We start from the raw sequence: 15,224 nt of genomic DNA, 5'->3' as shown, positions 1-15,224 counted from the left end.
CTGTCGAATCCTTCGTTTTCAGCATTCCTCGGCAGTGGTTTACTCTCTGTCTTGAACAGCGCCACGTTACTGTTCCATCTTCTTTAGTTCTCTTCACCATGTAAGAATAACCTTCGTAGTGGCAACATGGCATACCATGATTAGTGGTTGAAAATTCCATATCTGAACTACTGTGTCAAAAATACACCAATCGCGCGATGTGAACTCTTCGACAGCCAGAGCGGCACTAAGGCTGCGTTTGTGTATCAGACAGTCGGCGGCTGTGTCTAATACCGGGTGGGGGTGGGGTGGGGTGGGGTGGGGGTGGGGGAACAGGTCCCTGCTTCCGAGGCTGATTAGGACGGCCCGGACGCGGGTAAGTCCGACACAAAGGGAGCAGGTATTGGGCGCGAATCTCACACATTTCTGGTTGGGCGCGAATCTCACTGGGTGCGATTTTCATAGATTCACGAAATCGCACCCCAGACCAAAACTCTAGAAGCTGGTCCAGTGTGTCCAGCACGCAGACTGATTGGTTGCAAGCCCTCAACTAGCCTTCTCCTAATCAACACATGATCATCATTGGCACCGAGCCAGAATCAGTTTTAATGAGAAAACACAACAAACCTCCACCCTGTCTTCCAATGAACTGTCGCATGACACTAGTAAAGTCGCAAATGATAGTGGTCTGTGGTCAGTGGAATGCACACTACAGGGCGTCTGGCTCGGAGCTGTCGTTGAAGTAACCGATTTATAACAGTTAGTTGTGTGATCGTGGTACCAAGTGATGCTCAAATTGTTGCTGCAGATGCAGCACGATGCACCAGAGCCATACGACGAACACAATGACCTTCCCTCTCGGTAGTGCCACACGGCCGTCCGGAAACAGTACATGCCTGTGACCACCGCTGCCAGCAATCATGCACAGTGGCTACATTCCTGCCAAGTACTTCTGTAACTTCTCAGAAGGAACATGCAGATGCTCGTAGCCTTATCATACGACCTCGTTCATACTCAGTGACGTGATGATAATGGCGTCTTCGTCGCCGTAAGGACATTCTTGACTAACATCAACTCATCACGTCTAGTCTCAAATGCAACCAATGCTACAGAGTGTATTTAAAGCAAACCTAATTTGCATCCTCGTAGTGGCGCTATATCTTTCAGATGTAGAAACACGCCTACCAACTTTCGCATATTTCATACTACTCCTTCTTTCCGTTGTGTAATTTTTTCCGTCAGTGTAAATAAACCACAGCTGAAACTTTAGCTGGGCACGTGGTGTCCCTTCGTGAGGTTTTTAGGCCGTAGACATTCCGTACGTTAATCCACAGTCAGGGCAGTGACCAGAAAAGCTGCTGCAACATCTTATAAAACGCAAATCTGCTTCGTCGTTTTTGAGAACACTATCCTCCAAATGTAGTTTCGCCCTCAGCTCATGATTCACTATAGCTCTCTTGATTTCACACTGTTTCGTCCACTTGTGCGTCAGGAACGCTGCGTGTGGGCATAAGTGCTCCGACTATTGATATCAGGACACTGAAAGGACCCACTTGCGACAGTATCTTTAGTAGTCAAAATACAGCGAAACCACTGTCTATGTGTAACATTACTCGCTGAACTACTTCCCTTGCTTATAAAACAACGAAAATATGAATACTATAAAAGAAAAATTACTCCAAATATGTAAAGGTAACATTTCTCGGAAGCCCATATTGGTAACACTCGACACTCCTGTTACTTTATAGACAACCAGAATAAGAATTATCATAAAAGTAGAAATATCCTTAACATACAGATGTAAGATAAAATAATATTAAGAAACATCAAATATAGTTTAGTAATAATTTTGTCACTCAAGGGATGCATGCATGTAGATCGTGAATGGTAGGGATCTTCCTCTAATACAACTCATTCCAATAAAACTACCAATGCCCTGAGAGATGCTCGAACGAAGGAAGGAAGAAAGGAATCAAAGAAAGATCAGGGTTTAACGCCCCGTTGACGACGAGGTCATCTAGAGACGTAGCAAGAGCTCGGATAGGTGGAAGCCAAGGAAATCGGCCAGGTTCAAAGGAACCATGCGTCATTGATGTTTACTTTATGCAGTTCCAACACATTGTTTTGCTCAACACAGTGTTCTCGAGAAGCGTATAAAACTTCAGTGGCCATTTCCACAGTCTACTTTATGGCAGTAACTAAAACTTTCGTCTTCCTAAGATCAACTTCGTATCATGTCGTTCACAACTGTTTGTACAGGGTGACATTTATTTAACTATATGAAAAAAACGTAAATGAGTTACAAACGAAGGCGTGCACACACTTTATTCAACATATAAACGACACTACAGATATTGACATTTACGTTATGACATGTTCGATATGCCTGCAATCATTGGCGACGATGTGGAGCAGACAAATAGCGAAATTCTGGATGACCCGCTGAAGTGTTGGAACGTCGATGCTGTCGATGACCTAAATGGCTGTTTTCAGTTCAGAAATGGTTTGGAGCTATTGCTGTACACCTCGTCTTCAATATAGCCCCACAAAAACGAATCGCATGTGTTCAGATTCGGAGAATATGGCGGCCAATTGAGGCCCATTCCAGTGAACTCTGGGTCCCAAAAGCCAGAATGAGGTCCCCAAAGTGCTCCTCCAGTGTATCAGTCACTCTCCTGCTTCGATGGGGTCAAGCTCCGTCTTGCATGAACCACATCTTGTCGAAATCAGGGTCATCTTGGATAACAGAGATGAAATCATCTTCCAAAACCTTCACGTACCATTTGGTAGCCATAGTTCCATCAAGGAATATCGCTCCGATTATTCCGTGACTGGAAATTGCACACTACACAGTCATCTGAACGCGAAATGTGGATTCTCAGCCCCCAAATGTGCCCATTTTGCTTACTGACGAACCCATCGAAATGAAAGTGGGCTTCGTCGCTAAACCACACCAAACATGCGCATACTAATTCCCATCATGCTCCGCGACTAATTGTGCAGTTTGAACGTCCTAATGCAAATCATTCAGAAATAATGACGATTTTATTTCATATTGTTCAATAATTGTCACCCTGTAATTGCCTTCAAACTGCCCCTGAATGTGTTCTCATTTTCAGTAAATCGTACGCACATTATCTTCCTTTGCCTACTACTTCTCCTCCTTCCTGAAGACATCTGTCACCTGTTCTGCAATTCCTCACTACTTTCTGTGTCATGTGCCGATTGCTTCGTACGTGATGTTCTGAAAGACCTGCACAAGCTATGCATATGTAGCTGCAGTGTCACATTACTGTGCATGTATCCTTCAGTGTGACCACAACCACACTCCCATAAAGTGTTTACTCATTGCAGATTTCGAGGCGTTTTATTCTCCCAGTGCAAGTCGGGTGCCTTAGTCTTTGCTGAACGCCATAAGACGGGACCTGTGGGTATCCCCTTTGTCCCGGCGGTGGCGATATGCAGCGCAGGCTGCTGTCAGCGGCAGCCAGGTAGGCGCTGCTCTCGGCAAAGATTGCGGCGGTCGTACAATGGCGGGCCGTCCGCGGCCTGACAGCTCCATCGCAGCCCGTCGGCGGTCTCCCGCGCGGCCGCGGACAGATAAATCGTTTCCATTCTTCTCTTGCGCCCGCCGATACGCCTAACAGCGGGCCATTCCGCTCTCCGCGATAGCGAGCTCTCCCTGTATTGGCGCGGAGCCTTCGCCAACTCCCGGCCCTGCTCAGAGACGTTTCACAACTCCTTTTTTGCATACAACTCGTAACAAATGCAGATACACTTTTGACAGAAGAGTCTGCTCTTAATCACACAAATACAGAAACTATAATATTTATAATATTTAAGCAGCTATTGAACAATTATGTAGGCCCAGTAAGAAGTGCGCTCAAACACAGGCTGACAGCAAACGAACGATGGCCTTCGCCTACCGCCACGTGCGCCAATTAATAAAGCAATTCCTTAAAAAAATTTTAAAAATGTGGAATTTGTTGCGGGACTTTGTGGAATATTTCCACTTCAGCACCTGTAGTTTCATGAAATTCCGATACGTGCTGACACTATACGTATATTTCAAAATGGCGTCTGTCACGGAGGTGCGCTCCAAGCAGAGGGATGTCACTGAGTTTCTTTTAGCGGAAAACCAGAGCATCGCAGACATTCACAAGTGTTTGCAGTGTGTCTACGAAGACCTGGCAGTAAACTAAAGCACGGTGAGTTGTCGTGCGAGGCATTTGTGATCACTGGACTGTTCTTTCTCTTCCACCCTACAGCCCAGATCTCGCACCTTCCGACTTTCATCTGTTTGGCCCAACGAAGGATGCACTCCGCGGGAAGCAGTACATGGATGATGGGGAGGTTATTGACGGACCAAGAGGTTGGCTCCGATGTCCACCAGTAGAGTGGTATCATGCGGACATACAGGCCTTCACAGTAAGGTGGCGTAAGGCCGTCGCATTGAACGGAGATTAAGTTGAAGAACACGGTTTTGTAGCCAAGGGAGTGGGAAATAATTTGGCGTACTGGAATCCTGAATAAAACCAATCTGTTCTCAGAAAAAAAATGTGTTACATTAGTTACTGAACACGCTTTGTACCACTCCTGAGTCATGCCATCGAAAACAAAATGCAAGAGCAACGAATAGCTCTCACACCAACCACCGGTGAGTGATTGTGATGTCCGGTATGTTTAAATGACAAATAAATATTCACAACAGCAAAATATAACAAGAAAGCGATAACAACTTAAATAAGCAGCACTGACGTACTTCCTATGAGCAAAGCCACCCTCAGAACGTAGAAACGAAGAATTAAAAAAAAACTGAACTGCATAATAAACAAAGATGTCACAGAAATAAAAGATGGGGAATGATCGACAGTCAAAGTATAAACGGCACCACGATGCCTCCTGCGTGTATTAAAATTGCTAGAAAACATCAGTCGAGGACAGTTCCAAAATGTTTTCAATGTATCACGCATTTACTTTTCTCCATGATGTGAGACAAGCAACCGATTGCCGACGCATCTCTACTTCATAAGTAAATCAAATCCGTACTTGTCGGAATCGGGATATTCTGTATGAGAAATACTAAAAATATCGTCTAGCTGATCGAGCAACGTTATTCTAATTCTTCTGAGAGAATTGCACTTTTAAAGGTCAACTCTGTCTTCAACAAAATAGAGTTTTTTAAATCTTATAATCACCTATAACACAAGATGAAGCTCATACGGCAGTCAAAAATACGTATTACATTCAGAGAGTACCGCAGAAGTAGCTGTCAAAAAAAATTTAACTTCCATTTCAAGTAATTTGGTGCTTTTGAAAAGACATCGTTATTCCCAGAATAGAGTTTGAAATGATTTTATCATGTGTATTTAATTTGTCCTTGAGCTACAGTTAAGATTTACAACATGGCTGTGCGTATCGTTTTTCCTGACAGTAAGGGCTTTTTTGTCAAAAATCGAATAACAAACTATAACGTCGACATAAAATGCAACATAAAACAGATGTACAGCATTCCCGACTATTTAAGCAGAGACAAAGGTGTTAATGAAGAGGCGCAAGGATGAATCAAAGAAACCAGTTTTTTCAAAGCCCATCCAGAAAAGAAGAGAAAAACTCATAGGACACATTTTAAAAGACTATTTCAGCAGAGAAATAGCACAATAAGATATTGAGTGAAGCAATCGCCAAAGACGTCCACGATGTCAGATAAGCAAAAGAGTGTGAGTGGTGTGTGTGTGTGTGTGTGTGTGTGTGTGTGAGAGAGAGAGAGAGAGAGAGAGAGAGAGAGGGGTGGGGAGGGAGGAGGGAGGGGGGAAGTGGGGCAGGAGAATTAAACAGGTGCTTCATTACTCATAATGATTTGTTACTTTTCGATAATGGCCATACGTCTCTCTCCAACGACACGAAAAAAAATTAATTTACGGTATTATGTGGCTGTTGTTTCTGTACAAGCTGCCGTTCTCTCCAGGATGCAACAGAACCATTTTCCTCGAATCAAGCTCATGGTTGACATAGTTAACTGCAACTTTAACTAGATCTCCGCACAGGTTTGTGCACGTTGCAGATGAAACTTTCAACATCTTGTCCACTGGATCTTCGCCTTACGGACAGATATATCTATCTACTAAAGTTGTTCGTCCCACCTTCACACAACTGCCGCAGCAGCATTGACGTCTATATGCCGGTCGAGCCACAACAAAAGTCTCTCTTCGCGAGTATTCATGCGCACACTACCTACGATCGGTTGGAAAGGATGCCACCTTCTGTAACAGGAGCAGCGTATATGATTTAGCTCGACAGATTAAGCACACAAAAGAGAATTCGAACTACCCCCTCCGAGGTTTATGAAAACATAAGCTCAGAAATCGTTCAATAATTTGTCATACAAACGTATTTGCATCCTACTGAAAAGCATCTGGAGACGGAAAGAAACACTGCTTGAAAGATCCAATTGGTAACCATAAAAAAGAGAAATGAGTCAAAAAAATGGTTCAAATGGCTCTAAGCACTATAGGACTTAACATCTAAGGTCATCAGTCCCCTCGACTTAGAACTACTTAAACCTAACCAACCTAAGGATATCACACACATCCATGCCCGAGGCAGGATTCGAACCTGCGACCGTAGCAGGCGCGTGGTTCCAGACTGAAGCGCCTAGAACCGCTCGGCCACCGCGGCCGGCAAGAAATGAGTCCTTTCTACAATAAGAGCAAAGTATTTAGTGGAAGAAGTACGAAAACACTACATGAATGGGACACAGTAACTGTTACTTGGAAGATCCAATTGGTAACCATAAAAAAAGAGAAATGAGTCCTTTCTGCAATAAGAGCAAAGTATTTAGTGGAAAAAGTACGTAAACACTACATGAATAGGACGCAGTAAGTGTTGTGGCTTTAACGTGCAGGGGACTGGACAGCAGAGGATGCGTGTTGTTACACGACGACACGGCTCCCGTCGCTGTTGTGGCGGGCAGCCCGCAAGGCCGGCCACGCCTGGGCGGCTTAGCGCTACTCTACACATTTCACCCCGCGGGTAGGGCTGCAGCAGCTTGTTGGCTGTTGGGCCTGCAAGTCCTGCCGTCGGCGAGCTAACTGCTGCTGCTCAGCAAGGTGTGTTAAACGTATGAGAGGGTATCCTTTCTATGGATTATTGGGTTCATTTATCCGCTCTTCTTGTCATATGTTGTAAAACATCCGCACAGTTACAATAAAGGTGAAAAACAGCGGTCCTCTGATTTTGACTTTTGTCGCCATCTGCCACACTGCACAGAAATACCTGTGACGAAAAGAGGTGACGTGGTGACAATGGAACTGTGTCCTATTCAAATGGAAACCATTCAAACCTATTTAGGTTATTTGCTGTTGTTCTGGACACAGAATTCTGTACTTTTTTCCAAAAAAATAGTTCAAATGGCTCTGAGCACTATGGGATTCAACTGCTGTGGTCATCAGTCCCCTAGAACTTAGAACTACTTAAACCTAACTAACCTAAGGACATCACACACGCCCATGCCCGAGGCAGGATTCGAACCTGCGACCGTAGCAGTCGCACGGTTCCGGACTGCGCGCCTAGAACCGCGAGACCACGGCGTACTTTTTTCCAGAGAAGCCAATATGTCGTCTTTTTGCATGATTACGTAGTTCATCTATGTATATTACTAAACCGCTGTCCTGAAACCGGTAACAGTTGCAAGTTGCCTATAAACGGCTTCCGAGGGCAACAAAAATTTTACTTTCAATATTTCGCGTAATTACTGACCAAATTTAAAAATTCCTAATGCTTTCATAATCTGCTCATTAAAAGGTATAAACTTAGGTAAAAAGTTTAATAGACTAATAAAAGTACTGCAGCTAGGAACTTCGTATGTAAGTTGAGACAGTGTAACTCAAGGCGTGCATTTCATCCAAACTATGCTCATACAGTATTTGAAAATGAGAGCAATTAGTAATTTCAAATAAAATTATCGCATCATTTCAAACCTTTACGAAACTTTTTCCTCGTTGACATAAATGGGTAAAGGTTTATCGCTTACTGCGAGGACGTGCTGAAAAATAATGTCTCCGAATTTTTTAGGCGAAAACTATTAAAGCTTTTTAAATGAAACAAAACTTATTAACATTCCACAGCTTTCCTGACATCGTCATTGTAGAATGCTTGACTTTGTGTCGGAGCACAATCTCACCTCTGCTTGCAACGCTTCGGCATTATGAAAGCGAAGTCCTCGAAAGTGCTCTTTAAGTTTTTGAAACAGATGAAAATCAGAAGGGGCAAAGTCGGGAACGTATGACAGTGAACCCAAGGCTCGTGTCTGATCTGGCACTGTCATGCTGAAGGACAGGGTGCTTCACGTGTGGACGAACTCTTCACATTCGAAACTCGATTACAGCGCAATGTCTCTCACGCACCGACATAACTACGTTACACACCTCCATGTTGCACGCTACAATTCGGAGTCCTCTATCGGCAGAGGGCTGTTAATATGTAGACACGAAGAATAAAGAGGTCGAATGTTAATAACGTTTATTTTATTTAAAAAGATTAAGGACTTTTCACATAAATTCGGTGGCGTTACTTTTCAACAGGCCCTCGTACATTTTCGCTGTTCACGCAGTAAAACTTCGCCATCAGACATGAGTTCTTTACTACCGCCTCTATCCGCAACACAGTTTGCAGACAGTATCCAGATATACCACTGAATGTACCTGTAAAATTGTATTTGTACGACACATAATCCAGGGTGTATGGAAAACTAGCTTTTGCTTAAAATGGAGAGAAAAATGCTCAAACTATATTCATCCAGTTTGTCGTAATGAGGGAACATCAACCAATCAGTAAACGCTCGATTCTTTGAAGAATCTGGCGTTAACTGGTAGCTTAATACTTTTCAATAAGAAGCTGCAACGAGTTAAAGGGACGCTCGACTACTTCTCTCGGCAAACACCCGTTTTTATGTATACCTGCGGTGAAACAGAGCGCTTCAGCAGCATCTGGTTTCTGTATCTTTGCTCGATAATAACATATTATCTGCCCATTTTAGCAGACACCCAGACTTGACCAAGTTGAAACAAGAAGTACAGGGTTATTACAAATGATTGAAGCGATTTCACAGCTCTACAATAACTTTATTATTTGAGATATTTTCACAATGCTTGCACACACATACAAAAACTCAAAAAGATTTTTTAGACATTCACAAATGTTCGATATGTGCCCCTTTAGTGATTCGGCAGACATCAAGCCGATAATCAAGTTCCTCCCACACTCGGCGCAGCATGTCCCCATCAATGAGTTCGAAAGCATCGTTGATGCGAGCTCGCAGTTCTGGCACGTTTCTTCGTAGAGGAGGTTTAAACACTGAATCTTTCACATAACCCCACAGAAGGAAATCGCATGGGGTTAAGTCGGGAGAGCGTGGAGGCCATGACATGAATTGCTGATCATGATCTCCACCACGACCGATCCATCGGTTTTCCAATCTCTTGTTTAAGAACATCTACATCTACATCTACATCTATACTCCGCGAGCCACCTTACGGTGTGTGGCGGAGGGTACTTATTGTACCACTATCTGATCCCCCCTTCCCTGTTCCATTCACGAATTGTGCGTGGGAAGAACGACTGCTTCTAAGTCTCCGTATTTGCTCTAATTTCTCGGATCTTTTCGTTGTGATCATTACGCGAGATATATGTGGGCGGTAGTAATATGTTGCCCATCTCTTCCCGGAATGTGCTCTCTCGTAATTTCGATAATAAACCTCTCCGTATTGCGTAACGCCTTTCTTGAAGTGTCCGCCACTGGAGCTTGTTCAGCATCTCCGTAACGCTCTCGCGCTGACTAAATGTCCCCATGACGAATCGCGCTGCTTTTCGCTGGATCATGTCTATCTCTTCTATTAATCCAACCTGGTAAGGGTCCCATACTGATGAGCAATACTCAAGAATCGGACGAACAAGCGTTTTGTAAGCTACTTCTTTCGTCGATGAGTCACATTTTCTTAGAATTCTTCCTATGAATCTCAACCTGGCGCCTGCTTTTCCCACTATTTGTTTTATGTGATCATTCCACTTCAGATCGCTCCGGATAGTAACTCCTAAGTATTTTACGGTCGTTACCGCTTCCAATGATTTACCACCTATGGCATAATCGTACTGGAATGGATTTCTGCCCCTATGTATGCGCATTATATTACATTTATCTACGTTTAGGGAAAGCTGCCAGCTGTCGCACCATGCATTAATCCTCTGCAGGTCCTCCTGGAGTACGTACGAGTCTTCTGATGTTGCTACTTTCTTGTAGACAACCGTGTCATCTGCAAATAGCCTCACGGAGCTACCGATGTTGTCAACTAAGTCATTTATGTATATTGTAAACAATAAAGGTCCTATCACGCTTCCCTGCGGTACTCCCGAAATTACCTCTACATCTGCAGATTTTGAACCGTTAAGAATGACATGTTGTGTTCTTTCTTCTAGGAAATCCTGAATCCAATCACAAACCTGGTCCGATATTCCGTAAGCTCGTATTTTTTTTCACTAAACGTAAGTGCGGAACCGTATCAAATGCCTTCCTGAAGTCCAGGAATACGGCATCAATCTGCTCGCCAGTGTCTACGGCACTGTGAATTTCTTGGGCAAATAGGGCGAGCTGAGTTTCACATGATCTCTGTTTGCGGAATCCATGTTGGTTATGATGAAGGAGATTTGTATTATCTAAGAACGTCATAATACGAGAACACAAAACATGTTCCATTATTCTACAACAGATTGACGTAAGCGAAATAGGCCTATAATTATTCGCATCTGATTTATGACCCTTCTTGAAAATGGGAACGACCTGCGCTTTCTTCCAGTCGCTAGGTACTTTACGTTCTTCCAGCGATCTACGATAAATTGCTGATAGAAAGGGGGCAAGTTCTTTAGCATAATCACTGTAGAATCTTAAGGGTATCTCGTCTGGTCCGGATGCTTTTCCGCTACTAAGTGATAGCAGTTGTTTTTCAATTCCGATATCGTTTATTTCAATATTTTCCATTTTGGCGTCCGTGCGACGGCTGAAGTCAGGGACCGTGTTACGATTTTCCGCAGTGAAACAGTTTCGGAACACTGAATTCAGTATTTCTGCCTTTCTTCGGTCGTCCTCTGTTTCGGTGCCATCGTGGTCAACGAGTGACTGAATAGGGGATTTAGATCCGCTTACCGATTTTACATATGACCAAAACTTTTTAGGGTTCTTGTTTAGATTGTTTGCCAATGTTTTATGTTCGAATTCGTTGAATGCTTCTCTCATTGCTCTCTTTACGCTCTTTTTCGCTTCGTTCAGCTTTTCCTTATCAGCTATGATTCGACTACTCTTAAACCTATGATGAAGCTTTCTTTGTTTCCGTAGTACCTTTCGTACATGATTGTTATACCACGGTGGATCTTTCCCCTCGCTTTGGACCTTAGTCGGTACGAACTTATCTAAGGCGTACTGGACGATGTTTCTGAATTTTTTCCATTTTTGTTCCACATCCTCTTCCTCAGAAATGAACGTTTGATGGTGGTCACTCAGATATTCTGCGATTTGTGCCCTATCACTCTTGTCAAGCAAATATATTTTCCTTCCTTTCTTGGCATTTCTTATTACACTTGTAGTCATTGAGCAACCACTGACTTATGATCACTGATACCCTCTTCTACATTCACGGAGTCGAAAAGTTCCGGTCTATTTGTTGCTATGAGGTCTAAAACGTTAGCTTCACGAGTTGGTTCTCTAACTATCTGCTCGAAGTAATTCTCGGACAAGGCAGTCAGGATAATGTCACAAGAGTCTCTGTCCGTGGCTCCAGTTCTCATTGTGTGACTATCCCATTCTATACTTGGTAGATTGAAGTCTCCCCCTATTACAATAGTATGATCACGAAACTTCTTCACGACGTTCTGCAGGTTCTCTCTGAGGCGCTCAACTACTACGGTTGCTGATGCAGGTGGTCTATAGAAGCATCCGACTATCATATCTGACCCACCTTTGATACTTAACTTAACCCAGATTATTTCGCATTCGCTAATAACTTCACTGGATATTATTGAATTCTTTACTGCTATAAATACTCCTCCACCATTGGCGTTTATCCTATCCTTGCGGTATATATTCCATTCTGTGTCTAGGATTTCGTTACTGTTCACTTCCGGTTTTAACCAACTTTCCGTTCCTAATACTATATGCGCACTATTTCCTTCAATAAGAGATACTAATTCAGGAACCTTGCCCTGGATACTCCTGCAGTTTACCAATATTACGTTAACTTTTCCTGTTTTTGGTCTCTGAGGACGGACGTTCTTTATCAACGATGATAATGTCCTCTCTGGTAAGCCGTCAGGTATTTTATCGTTTCGCCCAAGGGGGGGTCCCTCTAACCTAAAAAACCCCCGTGTGCACGCCACACGTACTCTGCTACCCTAGTAGCTGCTTCCGGTGTGTAGTGCACGCCTGACCTGTCTAGGGGGGCCCTACAGTTCTCCACCCAATAACGGAGGTCGATGAATTTGCAACCATTATAGTCGCAGAGTCGTCTGAGCCTCTGGTTTAGACCCTCCACACGGCTCCAAACCAGAGGACCGCGATCGACTCTGGGCACTATGCTGCAGATATTAAGCTCAGCTTGCACTCCGCGTGCGATGCTGGTTGTCTTCACCAAATCAGCCAGCCGCCGGAAGGAACCAAGGATGGCCTCAGAACCCAAGCGGCAGGCGTCATTCGTTCCGACATGTGCTACTATCTGCAGCCGGTCACACCCAGTGCGTTCAATAGCTGCCGGAAGGGCCTCCTCCACATTACGGACGAGACCCCCCGGCAAGCACACCGAGTGCACACTGGCATTCTTCCCCGACCTACCCGCTATTTTCCTGAGGGGCTCCATAACCCGCCTAAGGTTGGAGCTCCCTATAACTAATAGGCCCGCCCTCTGTGACTGTCGGGACCTTGCCGGAGAATCGGCCACTGGCCCAACAGGCGAGGCATCCTGTGGTGGCTCGGAAACGATGTCATCACCACTAGGAAGCACCCCGTACCTGTTGGAAAGGGGTAAGGCAGCTGCCACGCGGCCAGATCCCACCTTCGCCTTTCGGCCAGGCACGCGCGAGCCCACCACTGTCCGCCATTCACCCTGGAGTGATGGCTGACCGGTAAGATGCTGACTGCCGGAAGACGCAGCGACATCAGGGGTTCCATGTGATTCCAAGGCCACCGAAGTAGGCATAGGTCTCACCACAGTTGCCCCAACGCCACTACGAGCCGACGCCTGCGCCTCGAGCTCGATGAGCCTAACAGACAAAGCCTCCACCTGCCCCCGAAGAGTGGCCAATTCTCCTTGCGTCCGCTCACAACAACCACAGTCCCTACACATGACTATGTTTACCCTACTCTATACGGTGACAAATTCCCAAGATAATCTTCTGATGAGCTACTCTGATAATCAAGAAACACTCACTGAAATACGAGACGCGAAAACTACGCTAGGTTTTCCCAGAAAAACTATTTAAAAGCTAAGCGCAGCAAATAAGTACAAAAACGCTTTATACAAACAGTACTCGCTGCTGCTGGTGCTCTCGCTCTGGCTGTCACAAGACAACTGCTGATTCAAGTGACTAGTGGCTAACGGCCGCGAAACCAACAAAAGACGGTTTTAGGGCGCTTTCTGTTCTAAACAATCAAGAAAACACTAAGAAATCTAACACGAAAACTACGTAAAGTTTTATCAAGAACTGTTAGTTACTATGCAGAGCAGATAAACACAAATAGAATCCCTTCCTTAGTGGAAGGTCGTAAACAAAATGCAAAATAAACGCTTTATACAAACAGTACTCGCTGCTGCTGGTGCTCTCGCTCTGGCTGTCACAAGACAGAAATGCCGAACATCATGATGGAAGTGCGGTGGAGCACCATCCTGTTGAAAGATGAAGTCGGCGATGTCGGTCTCCAGTTGTGGCATGAGCCAATTTTCCAGCATGTCCAGATACACGTGTCCTGTAACGTTTTTTTCGCAGAAGAAAAAGGGGCCGTAAACTTTAAACCGTGAGATTGCACAAAACACGTTAACTTTTGGTGAATTGCGAATTTGCTGCACGAATGCGTGAGGATTCTCTACCGCTCAGATTCGCACATTGTGTCTATTCACTTCACCATTAAGAAAAAATGTTGCTTCATCACTGAAAACAAGTTTCGCACTGAACGCATCCTCTTCCATGAGCTGTTGCAACCGCGCCGAAAATTCAAAGCGTTTGACTTTGTCATCGGGTGTCAGGGCTTGTAGCAATTGTAAACGGTAAGGCTTCTGCTTTAGCCTTTTCCGTAAGATTTTCCAAACCGTCGGCTGTGGTACGTTTAGCTCCCTGCTTGCTTTATTCGTCGACTTCCGCGGGCTACGCGTGAAACTTGCCCGCACGCGTTCAACCGTTTCTTCGCTCACTGCAGGCCGACCCGTTGATTTCCCCTTACAGAGGCATCCAGAAGCTTTAAACTGAGCATACCTTCACCGAATGGAGTTAGCAGTTGGTGGATCTTTGTTGAACTTCGTCCAGAAGTGTCGTTGCACTGTTATGACTGACTGATGTGAGTGCATTTCAAGCACGACATACGCTTCAAAAATGGCTCTGAGCACTATGGGACATCTGTGGTCATCAGTCCCCTAGAACTTAGAACTACTTAAACCTAACTAACCTAACGACATCACACACGTCCATGCCCGAGGCAGGATTCGAACCTGCGACCGTAGCGGTCACGCGGTTCCAGACTGAAGCGCCTTTAACCCCACGGCCACACCGGCCGGCCGACATACGCTTTCTCGGCTCCTGTCGCCATTTTGTCTCACTGCGCTCTCGAGCGCTCTGGTGGCAGAAACCTGAAGTGCGGCTTCAGCCGAACAGAACTTTATGAGTTTTTCTACGTATTTGTAGTGTGTCGTGACCATATGCCAATGAATGGAGCTACAGTGAATTTATGAAATCGCTTCAATCATTTGTAATAGCCCTGTATATTTCTTTTTCTCTTTCTTTCTTTGTTACTGTCTTTCTTTCCTTCCTGCGTTCTAACACAGCACTAAGCTAGAGCAGGGGTCACCAGACTTTTTCCACATCGGACCAAATAACACAAAACGACGAGCGGGCGCCGCACCACGATTCTATACAATACTTGCTAGCCCCAATGAACGCCGTGAGAAACTTCAACTTTTATAGTCCTGTCTTCCTCAGTTGCGTGTAATATTACG

Source organism: Schistocerca serialis, chromosome 2 (genome assembly GCF_023864345.2).
Source record: "Schistocerca serialis cubense isolate TAMUIC-IGC-003099 chromosome 2, iqSchSeri2.2, whole genome shotgun sequence".
NCBI lineage: Eukaryota > Metazoa > Arthropoda > Insecta > Orthoptera > Acrididae > Schistocerca > Schistocerca serialis.
Note: the sequence above shows the minus strand (reverse complement) of the source record.